Raw genomic sequence first — 15,471 nt, forward strand, 5'->3', positions numbered from 1 at the left:
CCGAACATGATGCAGTCAGCTAAATAACAGGTGTGTGTATGTGCGTGCACACGTGCACGTGCAGTGCAGTGTATCTGAGTCAGTTTTGACTCTGCTCTTCATTTCCTTCTATTCTACTCATTCGAACTTAGCTCATGCTATGTAATATTGTTTTCCACCCCTTGGCTTACCCCCCAAATAGATTTTAAACTTTTTTGTCGATGACTGTGTGTTACCTCTTGATATCCTCAGATTCTGATGATGTCCTGTAGTAGGCTCTCAATATAATAGTAAATCTGGTTGTATCATGTCATTATTGCTCTAACTGAAGGCTATATGACACACTGGTCTGTGAGAGTGGAGAAAGACCTGGAATGGGTGTGACTGCATTTACATCTCCAATTTGAGGAAGTTTTCTTGAGGGAGATGAGTCTTGAATAAAAGGAATAAAGATGCTGGGAAAATAAGGCTGTCCATGATAGAATGCCAGTTCATGAGAAGCCCGACACCAGGGAAAGGGTAAATGTCCATGGGAACTAGCTTGGAGATCAAAACAGACAGGTCTGCAGCAAGAGATAAAAAAAACTATTTTGGGAAAGGAGATGGAAGTGTGATGGTCACTGCCAAGATATTGAAAGTGATGCAGTGTGACCTGGGGACATAGAGGTTTCGCAGCATATATAGAAGAATGACCAGTGGGACAAGGAGTGGGAAGTATATTTGGTAAAAATATTTGGAATGACTGAAGAAAAGAGAAAAAAGAAGTGAGGGCAATCTGTAAGAAAAGGGTTAGCTTGTTTTTTATTGTTGTTTTTTTTTTTTAATGTGTCAGGAAGTGCTTTGCACATAGTGAGTACTAAATAAATGTCAGATGTATGAACAAATGAGTTTATGCATGAACTGAATATATCACTTTAACAAGTTAAACAAAATATAAAAACTCATTTTACAGATTAAATGAGTTTATTATATAACATAAACTACAAATAAAAACAGGAGATATAAAAAGATTTATGAATGTTTCTATATAGAGTATTGTGTAGTATCAAAGTTATGTCTACTTCCCCGCTATTACCTATCTCTGAAGTATTAGCTTTCAGCATAATTTAATTCATGATTGTAAATGAACATTTTTTATTGGATGGCTGTTGAACTTCAACATATACTAAGTGCTATAGAGAACATCAAATAAGACATTGTTCTTTCGTGGTGGCTTCATAACATAACTTAGGGAGGCCACCTTTTTTTTTTAAATTAATGTGTGTCCATGGCTCATCAAGCATTTTAATATCCCAAAGGCCAAAGATGCACTGCACATTTATATTCAGGTTCTGATATTTATATATTGTAATGTGCTGGGATCCCTATTACTTTCAGTAACACCGTCTAGTTCTAAAGGGCAAAGTACACAGAATTCCGAATAAGTTCATCTTTTTCTTTTTCTTCTTTCCTAAAGGAAGGAATGGAAAATTGTTAATATTCTTAAGAATTTTAGAGCAGGGGACAATGGAATGCTCTTTTATTTATTGCTGCGTGCACTAACTACTTGATATTAAGGACTCTTATTTTCATTATTTCAATTATTTCTTAATTTGAAATGAATCCTTTTAGTCTAATCAGCTGCAACTGTAATCATTAGAAACTGATTAGAAGTGATGTGGAATCTTCATTTTTCTTCGTGGCCTTTACAGAATCATAGGACTTTAGAATTAGAAAGAATCCTAAAGATTATTTATTCCAGTTGTTCCCAATGCCTGCTCACAGACTTATGGCCACAAAACATCAAAAACACAAAGGATATTAAAAACGGAAACTCCTGAGACTCACTTGCCTGAGAGTAATTGAATCAAGATCTGTAGGGTGTGGTCCAGATATCTCTGACAAGAGGGATTCTGATTAGGAGACATCCTGGGAAGTGGTGAGTAGAATTGACAATTTTTCAATTAGGGAAAGTGGCTCTCAGATATCAGGTTCATGCAGGTAGATGCTGTCAGAGTTAGAAATAAAATCTGGATTTACCTTTTCTTAGTCTAGTGCTCTTTCAGATATACCACACTGTTGCACATGCAAAAGTATTTGTGACATATTTCTTAGTTCTAGGCAACCTGTGGCGATGTCAGTTCAAATCCACTACAGTCTATAATAGAATTCTCTTCAAAGTCAGTGTATAAATTGTTTGAAAAAATCATACATTTTTGGTCCATTGGCTTACCTAGATTGCACTTTTATTCAACTTTGCCAGTTTTGACTCTGAATGATATTTGGTTTTATCATAATTCCAATCCATCATCAAAGGATCACTGTTGTCCTCAATGGAGGCTATAATCAAGAATAAGAAACTAAAAAAATAAAATTTGATACATCTTTATGATGGAGTTCTGTATAGCTCTCAAAAATGTATATTTCAAAAATATATATGTATATACATACATATAGTGTGATTCCAATTTTGTAAAAATAACTTAATATTTGTAACAAAATGACCAATGGCCAATATAGCATAGAAGAAAATGTTGACAAGGGTCACTTCTGGGCTACAAGATTATCCTAATATATACATTTAATGCTATAAATTCCTCTGAGTCCGGATTCAGCAATTTTTTTGGGGAGGGTAAAAATACCAGATAATAAATATTTTAGCCATTGCAGGCCCTATGGTCTCAATTACTCACCTCTGTCATTTTAGCTTAAGTGGTCATAGACAATATGTAAAAAGTTAGAGTAGCTATGTTCCAATAAAACTTTATTCACAAAAATAGCTGATGGGCAGAATTTGGCCCAAGGACTATAATTTGCAAACTGCTTTAGCTGCATCCCACAAATTTTGATATGGTGTGTTTCTATTTGTAGTTAGAAATGCTAATTTTAGGGGCGCCTTGGTGGCACAGCGGTTAAGCGTCTGCCTTCGGCTCAGGGCGTGATCCCAGCATTATGGGATCGAGCCCTACATCAGGCTCCTCCGCCATGAGCCTGCTTCTTCCTCTCCCACTCCCCCTGCTTGTGTTCCCTCTCTCGCTGGCTGTCTCTGTCTCTGTCGAATAAATAAATAAAATCTTTTAAAAAAATGCTAATTTTACTTTTGATGTTTTCTTTGGCCCATCCATAGTTTTGTTAAAAGTGTGTTATTTAGTTTTCAAATGTTTGGAGATTTTAAAGATATCTTTTAGCTATTGATATCTAAATTAATTCCATTGGGGTCAGAGATATACTTTGATTTGAATTCTTTAAAATGTATTGAGACTAAAATGTATATGGCCTAGAAAATGGTCTATCATGGTAAATGTTTTGTGTTCATTTGAAAATAATGTGTATTCTGTTGTTGAGTGGAGTGTTTTTTAAATATCCAGTAGGTCAAGTTCATTGATAGCATTTTTCAAGTCTTCGAAATCTTCATTGGTTCTTATCTACTCACTTTACAATTATTCACAGAGGGATGTTTAAATTTCTGACTATAGATTAGTCTATTCCTTGTAGTTCTGTTAGTTTTCTGCTTCCTGTATCTCAAAACTCTTCCTTCTTTCTGAAAGACTTCCTTTAAGATTTCTTACGGTGCATATCTGCTGCCGATGAACTTTTTCAGCTTTAGTGTGTCTGAAAACAATCTTTATTCTACTTTTTTGAAAGATAGTTTCATTGGGTGTAGAATTCTGGATTGACATTATAAGTTTTTTGCTCAGTGCTTTAAAAATATAGCTCCATTCTCTTCTTCCGTTGTTTCTGACAAGAAATCTGTCATCTTTATGTTTGTTCCTTTGTATATAATGTATCTTTTCTCTCTAGTTCTTTATCACTGATCTTGAGCTGTTTGATTATGATGTGCCTTTTTGTCATTTTCTTCATGTTTTTTGTGCTTGGAGTTACTGAGCTTCTTAAATCTGCTAACTTAAAATTTTCATCAACTTCAGAACATTTTCAGCTGTCATTTCTTGCAATATTAATTATCATTCCCCTTCCCTCCTTTGAGAACTCCAGTTGGGTGTTTATAAGGGTGCTCTATTTTTTTCCACAGGTCACCCATGGTCTGTTTAATCTTTTTAATCTTTTTTTCTCTCTCTTTTTTAGTTTGGACAGTTTCTATTGATGGTCTTAATGCATACCAGTTTTTCCTTCCATACTGTATAATCTGCTGTTATTCTATTCAGTGTGTTTTTCATTATACACATTGCAATATTCATCTCTATAAGTTCAACTTGGGTCTTCTTTTGTATCTTCCATGTCTATACTAACTTGTTCAATTTTTCCTGTAGCTTTTGAATACGTGGAATACAGTTATGGTAAATGTTTAATGTCTTTGTCTCCTAATTCTAACATCTATGTCAGTTCTTTTGCAGTTTGGATTGATTGATTTTTCTGCTTATTATGGATCATATTTGCCTACTTCTTTGCATGGAAGTTTTTTAGTTAAATTTTTCTTTTTTTATTTAAAATTTTTATTAAATTTCACTTAGTTAACATAGAGTGCACTACTGGTTTCAGGAGTAGAATTAGGTGATTCATCACTTACATACAACACCCAGTGCTGATCATATCAAGTACCCTCTTTAATACCCATCACCCGTCTAGCCCATCCCCCACTCCTACCTCCATCAACCCTCAGTTTGTTCTTTATCGTTAAGAGTCTCTTGTGGTTTGTTTCCCTCTCTCCTTTTCCCTCACCTTCCCATATGTTCATCTGTTTTCCTTCTTAAATTCCACATATGAATGAGATCATATGGTATTTGTCTTTCTCTGACAGACTTATCACTTAGCATAATACACTCTAGCTCCAACCATGTCCTTGCAAATGGCAAGAGTTCATTCTTTTTGATGACTGAGTGATATTCCATTGTGTATATATACACTACATCTTCTTTATCCATTCATTAGTTTTTGGACATTTGGGCTTTCTCCATAGTTTGGCTATTGTTGATAATGATGCTATAAACATTGGGGGTGTGTGTACCCCTTCAAATCTGTATTTTTGTATCCTTTCATACCTGGAAATTTTTATTCAGATCTAGGCATTGTGAATTTGACCTTGCTGAGTGCTGAATGTTTTCATATTCCTATACATTTTCTTGAGCTTTGCTATTACATGCACTTATGTTACTTGGGGCCAGTTTGGTCCTTCTGGGTCTTGCTTAAGACTTATAATTAAAGGGGCCCCTGGGTGGCTCAGTCAGTTGAGTGTGGATTCCTGATTTCGGCTCAGGTCATGATCTCAGGGTCGTGAGATCGAGACCCGAGTTGGGCTCTGCACTGGGCGTGGAGCCTGCTTATGACTCTTTCTCTCCTTCTCCCCTTGCCCCTCTCCCTCTCCCCCTGCTCATGCTTACTCTCTCTCTCTCTCTGATAAAAAAATAAAATAAAATAAAAAAGATTTACAGTTAAGGAAAGCTTAGTGCTCTTTATTCCCTACTACTGAGACAGGAGCCTCCACTAAATGCTTCATGAATTACAAAGCTTTACAGTTTGAATGGTAGGAGCAGGCACTATTTCTGGCCCTGTGTGAGTGTTCAGTACTGCTTCTGCTAATCCTTTCAGGTAGCTCTTTCCTTAACCTTGGGCAGTTTCTTTACCTGCAGGTGGGGATTAGTACTCCACTTAATATTCAAGGGGGGCTCTCTGCAGATCTTCTGAGTAATTTCTCTGTGAAACTTTTTCCTCTCTGGTATTCTGCCCTTCATAATCTAGCCTCCTTGGTCTTCCCATATTGTCATCCTCAACTCAAAGAGTCCCCTGGGCTCAACCTGCTTCTCCCAGGGATTGTTCTTATCAGCATTTATTCCTGAGATCAGTACAGTACCTGCAGCATAAGAAGTTCCATGGAAATTAGATCAAACTATTTATTTATTTAGTATTATTATTATTTTTAGTTAAAAAATTTCTGCCCTTGACACAGATTAGAGGCTTTTCACTTGAGTGAATCATTCATGAAATATCTGTCTCATAGAATGCCTTATAAACTTTATTTATTTATTTATTTATTTATTTATTTATTTATTTATTTATTTACGTATTATTATTATTTTTAGTTAAAAAATTTCTGCCCTTGCCACAGATTAGAGGCTTTTCACTTGAGTGAATTGTTCATGAAATATCTGTGCCTCATAGAATGCCTTATAAACCAAATACCAAATATATCATTGCTTTTCTCAAGGAGAATATCAGATCATCTGTAACGATTCATTGGCTTTAAAAGTTCACCAGATGAGCGGTATTTACTCAGTTTTCAGTGGTGATAATGCAGGTCACTATAAATATGTATTTGAATTGGTTGAAGATATTTATAGATATATAATAATATATAATAAGCAATTAAATATATATTATGTATGTATGTGTATATATATATATATATATATATATATATATATATATATATATATATACTACATATAATAAGCAGTTAAATTTAAACTCCACTATATGGGTGATTCTTAACCTAGTATGTATCAAAATCATCTGGGAAACTGGCTTGTACCTAAGAGGTTCCAATTTCATCAAAGCTCTCCAGATGATTCTACTGGGATTAATCCACAGGTAAATTTAGGGTATCAGTTCCCTCTTCTGCAAACGGGAAAAATGGTTATTCTTAACTCACTGGGTTGTTATGAGATTCAATGAAATAATGCATTTAAAGCACATAATTCAGAGGTTGCATATAGGGAATGCTTAAATATTATAAATATTATGTAAAATGTATTTTGTTGAGGAAAGATCTATATGTATACAATAGGTAATTTTTCGCTTGCCTTTAGACAGTGATAATTTATACCTAATCTCCGGAATTTCCTGTTACCTTAACCCAGAGTAGTCTCTAATGACTGTTAAATTACTGAGAATTTAGGAAATTAGAAGTTTTCTATTAACAGATGTAAATGTAAGTAATTGGGGATTAGAACCACAATGGAAAATAGGCAAGTGAGAATAACTAGAAAGTGGGCTGAGTTTAACTACAAGAGTCATACAAAGTATTTTCTTCAAGAAAGTGAGTCATTGGGGGTGTTCAGTTTAGAAGATTTCTTCATAATATTGTGAGAACTCAAGTGAATCTTTTCTCTAGGCACCTAGGCACGTTTAACTCGTCTTATTTCCTTTCATTTCCTTGGATGGGGCCAAGACTTGGATAATAGCAGATAGAGAGATGTAGGAACATTAGTATTAGGAAAGAGCTAGTTTTCCTATACTTACCTAGGAATCCAGGTCTTTGCTAGCTGTATTAAGTTATAATTCTGCAAAAATACCTCAGGTGAACTTAAGGTACAAGTCTCTAAAAGCTCATCTGGGATATTAGGCTTCTATTAACCGACTCTAGTCAAGTCACACTTTATTTTCATAATGTACAAGGTAATATAGGTCAGTAATAGAAGTGGGAAAATCCCATGATCACCTAAAAATCAATCAAGTCAGAAGGTAAGACTGTTTAACAGTGAAAGTATTCACTGTGAAATGTATTACAAACAAGGAGATTCCCCCTTATTTCTTTATGATTGTCCCATAATATGTATGTCTGGGGAGTGATTTCTTTCATTAATAACCACTTCTCTAGAATGTATTGAGTGAGATCTTACAGGGTGTAGTTCACCACTCTGCATGAGACATGATGGGAATTTCAGTAGAAAAAGGATGATACATCTCCCAAATGTCCAAGACACTGAAAAAGAAAACTCAAAACTTATAGTCCCTTAACAGTATCTTAACTGTTTCCAACACAAACAAATGAAAGATTCACTCTATGCCCCAGATTTGAAAGCTTTCCAATCTATATTTAGGCGTATTCAGGATACATTATTTAGTAAAATAAGTTATTATTAAAAAACCCATAGATCTGATGCCCCAAGATCCAAAACATAATACTGTATACTTGTAATTTTCAATGATAGATTTGTGATTAATATCAACAAGAGTAATTTTGCCTACTAGTAATTAACTTCCCAGTCACCTCCCAAATTCATGATATTATGTAATAATAATACAGGCAAATGTGCTTTGAGCTTGGTTAATGACATATAGAATCAATTGTTCTATGTCCAAAAATAAAGCTAGATAATTAAAAGAAAAAAGTCTTTTGTTGAAATTGAGGCATCACAAAGACAGTTACATTGCAGATTGTGTATATGTGTAAATTGTAGGGGAAAAGTGTTTTACTGAAATAAAGGTAAGAAAATGATTGCACTAGCTACAAAAGCTGAAATTGTATTTCATTTTCAAGGCAACTTTCATTTTGATAAGAGTGATGTTAGATATTTTTTCCACACCATTTACCTAGCTCTTCTCTTTATTCAATTATTTAGCAATGATAAGTCAAATAGCATTTAGTTTACCAGGTTTGTGTAGTACCATTTGTTGAAATCAAAAGTGATTTATAGAATGCAAAAAAATTTCTGGGTACTAGATCTAATTAATTATATTTGTAGCAGACAGTAAATATTTATGTGTGTACTAATTATACTTTATTATACCTGAAAACAGATAAATTGATTTAAAAGGCATAGCCACGAAGGGCATTGTTAATAAAGTTAGGACTTGAAACTAACCATGTCTGTTTTTTGGAAACACATGAAAAACAGGCATTTTTATGTTAAAGAAATGATTTGAATATATATTTTCTGTTTCAATTTTACATAATAACCTTTTCAATTTTTTTTTAATAAGTCAATGCCCACTTTAAAAAACGTATGCACACATCTTTTGGGGATAGATTATTTTAGTGGATTATCTCACCTATTCTGGGAAGTCCAGGCTTTTTTCCCCACAAATGTTTGTGGTAAGTGATTCATTCCGGTGTCCAGTTTGAAGCAATCATGAGTATCAGTTGGGTGATAGCTGGTGAGTAGACGTATTTGTCTTCCTGAGGATGTTATGCTGTGCACCTCAAACACATTCGACATTAGGCCTATTGAGAAATCATCTTTGTAAGCAGGGTGGATTTAACAGTAGCTTCCTCACAGGTTTATGTGTTTAATTAGCTGACAGAACAGACGAAATGGTAGGGGCTGAAGACTTGCAAGAGAAAATAATGTGAATGCGCAGTGTAAATCTTGTTGTGTCAGGCGCTATTAATGAAAAATAAAATAACAAAAAAGCAAAAAGAATGAACTGAACTTTTTCATTTTTTTAAAAAGAATCCACATTTCCTAATTCACCTGGTTATAATAAATTCTAGATCCCACAAACAACTCCCTCAGTATAAAAACGTCCCAGTTTCAGACAGTATATCTAAGCTCAGATCAGTGAAGCCAAACTGAAAAATAGGGATGAGGTTGTGATTCTGGAGGTAGTTAATGAAACTGAGATTGATGTAGTCCAACTCTAGCTCTCACTTTATATTTCTAATATATAAATGGGAGCTCCGGAAGTAGTTTTCACATGTCATGTCCCTTGTTGCATCCCAGATATTACATATTTCTCTCACCTTTTAATGGAATTATCTTGTATTTAAAAAATACACATATTCAATATAATGCTCTTGTGTACATATATATTAATTATAGGAAATATCCCCACAATATGTAATATTAATACCTTATATGTTATATTGAATCATGGAAATACTTTTTAATCAAAACCTTTATTACTTGCTTCCAGAAAACTGTGAATTATCACAAAAATTTAAGAAGATGTTTTAATTAGTCTAAGCACTGTGTTCACTGTTACATTTTACGTGATGATCACTAAAAATAGTAAAAATGAATTCTGTCAAATTCAGAATTTATTTAAATCTCATGGGTTATAGTACTTGACTCAGTGTGAGTGAGTTTAGTTTCTTTTCAGGTTTTTGTAAAGAAAATAAAAAGAAAACATCCTTATTTATAGCTTATAAAATAGGATTTTTTTTGAGGTGCTATTTGCAAGTAATCCAAAATATTTAAACTTAGAAATGACTGGCTTTTACTTCAGGATGAAGTGCTTGGAGAACTATATGACAGTTGTTGCAGGATCAAAAAGCAGGTGGCAAATGGAGAAAACCTTCTCTGAATCCTAGGTAATAATTATGGATTCAGTTATACTAGCTGTTTCTTAAAATGGTCAGATCAGGCATTTGGACAGCCGGCCTTATACTTCTTTATGCCTATGGTGGATGGCAAGTCTCACTGCCCATTTCACAGTTGGAGCATCTGGACTTTGCCTGCGGCCCATAGACCTATACTACGTGAGTACCCATAACACAGTGGCCAAAACTCCTTTATTAAGGCAACCTATAAAAAGCCCTTTTAGTCCTGGAGATGCTGGCCTATCAGTGAAAACTCAAAGGCAGATTTGAACATTTAGTGCCAGAGACAACCATATAAATCCTTTAGATGGAAAAGGTTATTTGAGGGGAAAAATAAACATTCCCAAATCAGACCTGTTCAAACCAGAGCAGATCACCTGTTCTTCCCTCCCTAGCTGAAGTCTAGGGTCTTCAAAATCAATGTGGGAACCTGGCCTGTGGCCAGAGAAGCCCTGTGATTTGTACCTATTGGTATTCATGCCTGCCTATTAGATATGGTAACATGGCTAATTTCCTTCTTAAATTAATTTGAAGTAAAGATGGCAGGCAAATTTATTAACATTCTGAATGTCATTGGAAATTGGTTAAAGGCTAAAGCCCTTCTCTCCAAGAAAATCATAAAGTTTCTGAAGGCCTGAGTATTGGAATGTCCCTGATCTTCAGAATAAGACCCTTGTCTCTAGACGGCTACCACTGTCACCTTAGGCTACCTTGTCGCTAGCAATATTTCGGCGTTGGTTTATTGTGGCCTTTTAAATGGAAACTGGCATTTGAAACTGGTAAAGACACATTTTTACTTTTGGAGTCATGCTCTCCTTTGGTAGCTTAGGCTTTTGGGGGAAATCAATAATTTCAGATATGTAGTTTTGTGGTTAGTGCAATGCTTGAGGAACTGAAGGTACGGTAATAGTAGTAGCATTTACTGATTGTGCTGTGGTAGGTGCTTTATATATTATCTCATTTCATCCTCATAGCTCTTTGAGGTAGGACTATTATTGTCCCTATTTTACAGATGAGGTTAGAGAATATGCTAGAGGCTGCAGAGCTAGATCCAGGAGTGGTAGATCCAGGATTAGAAACCATGTGGTCTGACTCCAAGCCCTGATGATCTCTACAGTTACAGTGAAAAAGCCATCTTTGAATTCTTTTGGTTGTCCTCACTCTGCTGCCCACACCTCAAGTGGGTGAGAACTACTCGAGACATCCTCCCATCTTTTGCCGTAATTCTCTGCTCTACTTCATCTTCTCATTTTCTCTTTTAAGTACCCTCCTTTGTGTTCTTTTCTTATAACTTTCCAGAAGAGTCAAGAAAGGGAGCCTAGATGGGGGAGTGGGAGTGGGGAGGTGCTCATGTTATTTAGATGACACAGTCAGGGGTGGTAAGAAGGAGATGGAGTCTGATTTTTTAATTATGGGGATTATTACAGCTCCTTTTCTATCCCACCTTAATCCTTCACTAAATGGTGAAGGTATCAACACAGAACCACTCCTGAATAATTGTTCTTGTGTGTGATCTAAGACAGGCAGGTCAGGTTAGGTGAGGGTGAGTTTGAAAAGACAGGCTTGAATAAAGAACAGAAAAGATCAGGACGGATCTGTAACTGCCACACGAACAAGGCTTGCCCAGCTTTTCCCATTAAAGTATTATCCCCTGTTTTTTTTTTTTTTTCTTGTGTTTTTCTCTTGTTTAGAAACAGTTGTAAATATTTATTTTTAAATAAACTTTAAACAGAATGAGAAAATGTCAAGTCACTTACCTAAAAGTTCAGTACTATCCAGGCATTTCTCTTACATTAAATAGTTGAATAAATAATTTGAACTTTGCATCCAGTAAATCATCATGAACTCTTAATTTTTATCAGAAACAGACTAAATAATTGAAAAGCAAGACAAAAGATGATTTGGAGTACAGAACAATTGATCTTTGAATATTCTTATTTCAGAGAGCTGCTTTACTTTAATTAAAATAATTTAATATCATTAACATTTTGTTCCTCAAAATAATCTATATGCTAAGTATTATCTTTATTTAGAGGTTAGGAAAATAAACAGTTTATGTTTTATTCAGGATTTTGAAGTAAATCAATTAAAAAAGCCACTTTCACACTAAGAAAATTAAAAAAGAATTGAGACAATCATCCATATAATAAAATCTCAAACTGCCATTTTTTGCATTGATTGCATTTTGTTCAAATAAAAGGTATTTTTTTCCTTAAGAGCAAATTCCTAAAATAGGTATTTTTTTCTCTTTAAGAATGGCATTATTTAATTATGGAACAAGCAAGAAAGCTTTAGACTGACTGACTCACATAACATTTCTTTTGGTACGTCTATTTAAAGAAAGTCATAAAGGAGAAAATCACAGCATGGCAGCTATGTTAATGACTGATGAAAAAAATAAAGTAAAAGACTTTTTTTTTTTTGTACACAGTTAACCCTTTAAAACAACTAGATTAAATAGCTACACTTGGTGACTATGTTTTCTAAAATAAGTCAAATGCCCAAACTTGAAAATTACACCCCACAACCTTCGCAACAAACTAGTAAATTATTCTAAGGTTTATTTAACAACTAACTGATCTTCAAAAAAGATTTTTGGACACAAATACAGAAATTAAATCCCAAAACTAGAAATATGCATGTCAGTGCCACTGAGAATAAGATATATATATATCTTATCTTTTATCTATATATCTGTATATCTATATATATATATATAGGTGATTGTTCACAAAACCACAGACAGTCCTTTTCTCTATAAAGAGACTAGAGAATAGAAACTATAGCTGTATCACTTTACTGTCCCATCTGCCTCATTGAAAAGAAAAATAATCTAGCCTCTTTGTTTCCTAACATGCAATGCCAAAACACAATAGTATGTGATTTTCCTGTGGGAACTATTTCCTTTCTTAAATCACAGCAGGAACCCAGAAGCCTCTCTTGTTCTTCACTTCCTATTTTGGCATATCAGCATTTCAAGGAAAAGGAATTCTGTGGGTCTTTCGTTCTTTCTTTCGTCCGTTCCCCTCCCTCTCTCTCTCCTCTCCTCTCTCCCTCCCTTCCTCCCTCCCTTTCTTTCTTTCCTTTCCTTTTCTCTTTTCTTTTTTCTTTTTGTTTCATTTCATTTCTTTTCTTTCCTTTCCTTTTCTTTTTTCTTTCCTTTCCTTTTCTCTCTTTTCTCTTTTCTTTTCTTTTCTTTTCTTTTCTTTTCTTTTCTTTTCTTTTCTTTTCTTTTCTTTTCTTTTCTTTTCTTTTCTTTTCTTTTCAAGTGGGTCAGTCAGTCCTGACTTTCTTTCTCCTCCCGAGGAAAGGGTGAATTGGCTTAAAACTCTAAGATGAACTCAACGCATCATGACAATTGAAATTAGCAAGTTGCTGTGGTGACCCCCCACCAGCTGCTGTCATTTGGAGTGTGTGTGTGCCAGAGAAGCTATAATGGGTAGAGGCATCCTCTTGAATAAAAAAGAGAACATTATAAACCAAACACATTAATTGGCCAAAATGTAAAATCAATAAAACGAAATGAGCTGGGAACCAAAGCAGATGGACACTGGTAGCTTGCCTCTTTCTTCACCAAAGCTTTTCTGTTTAAAACCATCTGGAGAGATGTAATGATGAAGTGAGTGAGCATGACTCTCCTGGTCACAAAACAAACACTACTGTTAGTTCACCATCTTGGAAAGTACTCGCTAAGCTAATGTGGGACTGACTTACATAACATGCTCTGAATTTGTCCAGATAAAGAGTAATGGATAAAAACTTAGGTTCAGGTGGCAGTTATGGGTATAGAGAATCAGGTGTTACTAGTGTTTAGTCAATAAAAATTAATGTTTGAGCCATTAGTAGCTCAGTATCTTGCCATTTTGTATAATAATTTCCTATATCTTATAAAATAGCTTTGAAGCTTGTGATCAAGTATTGTCCCGTTGGAAAAAACCTTATATCTGTATTTTCTTGATAAGGTCCAGATTGGCTCACATGCAAACTTTATTTGGAAAACATAAGATATAAAATGGTCCTTTTTATGTGTTCTAATTGGAAGCGTTTACTACATAGCATGAAGAAACAGAATCACAGAACAGCAGAAATAGGTTTTATTTTCAGACACAAATAATAATGTCCATCATTTCTGTCATTGGCAATTATAAGTAGAAAAAAGTTGGCTCTCTATTGATCATTTCAATAGAACACAAACTAATGGTTACACTATTCATGCACTGTCAAGAAACAGTCCTTTCATAAGCAACATCTTTTTCATTCTTAGTACATACCCCAGATATGAACTAGATATTAACTGGAAATATCATCCTACATTATGCAGATGGTAAATGTTTCTCCAGAAAAGCACTGGTTTGATGTAAATTGTTCTCAAATGTCGAGGTGCTTAAAGTTATTATTGGTAACATAATCAATGATTGGCATATAAAGATGTGTTTTGTGTCTCAGTTCTTTAAAAAAATATCTACTTTTTTAAAATTATGATTTTATATGTTAAGGCATGGAGGCATAAAGAGACGAAAAGCCAGTATTTATGATGCTCAGTACTGCTTCAGCATGCTTAGATGTAACATCAAGATATGGAATATTTTAAAATCTACCTGTGCAGTTATGATACTGGGATCATTATTTTAAGAAAGCCAGTTGGCTTTTACTCATTTAGGTTCTTGCTTTCCCTCTGCCTATTACTAGATTGGGCTGCAAATACAATCAGAATTTCCTAATCTTTTATATCCTGTTCACTACCCTCTTGATTTTGGTTCTAATAGAAGCATGAGGAACTAATGGCCCAACTTCTCTGTAGATACAAGCATCTGGGGCCAGGCATCCAAGGCCAATAATAACAATGGTGGAACAGAGCAGACTTGCAGGGCTTGGGCTTTGCGCTAGATCTTTACCTGGACTAGGGTAGCCATGGGTGGGCACTGACTCAACACAAACCTGGAAGCTAACTCCTCTGGGATATGGCACAGATCCAGGGGATCTACTATGAAGTGGCAGTGGGTCTCTATTAATGAGAGGAGCTCTGGATAGGGAATAGAGCAAAAGATGAGCATGGTCTTAAAAAGCAGACAGGGTAAGTTGGCCAGGGAATTCTGTATCTTGGCATTTGTCCTGGAAGGGTATACAGTCAATTTGCATGAGGTAAACTCTGACAACTGACTCCAGCCTCAAGGGGCATTAATAAGAATAAGGAAATGTCTGGCTCTAGAAAAAAAAAAATGCTATGGGCAATGGCAAAGATAGTTGCCTATACGAAAGAAATAAGGCAGAAGCCACTTCACCAAACCGAGGCTGAGGGTCAGAGCTGGTATGGCAAGTGTGACTTGCCAAAGGAGTAAGCTGAAACATCTTCAGTCCAGTCCTTTTTCTGCCTCCTGGTCCACACTGCACTCATCTAGACCAGGAAGTTACAGGTACAATCAAATGACTCTATCTCTGGAAAGAGTCTGGAAGTCTGAGAAATATACTCAGAAGCACCCTAATGGTGAAAAAGAAAAGATTTTCACCAAACTGAC

The sequence above is a fragment of the Ursus americanus genome, chromosome 5, assembly GCF_024610735.1.
Source record: "Ursus americanus isolate L20-20 chromosome 5, mUrsAme1.1.p, whole genome shotgun sequence".
Classification (NCBI taxonomy): Eukaryota; Metazoa; Chordata; class Mammalia; order Carnivora; family Ursidae; genus Ursus; species Ursus americanus.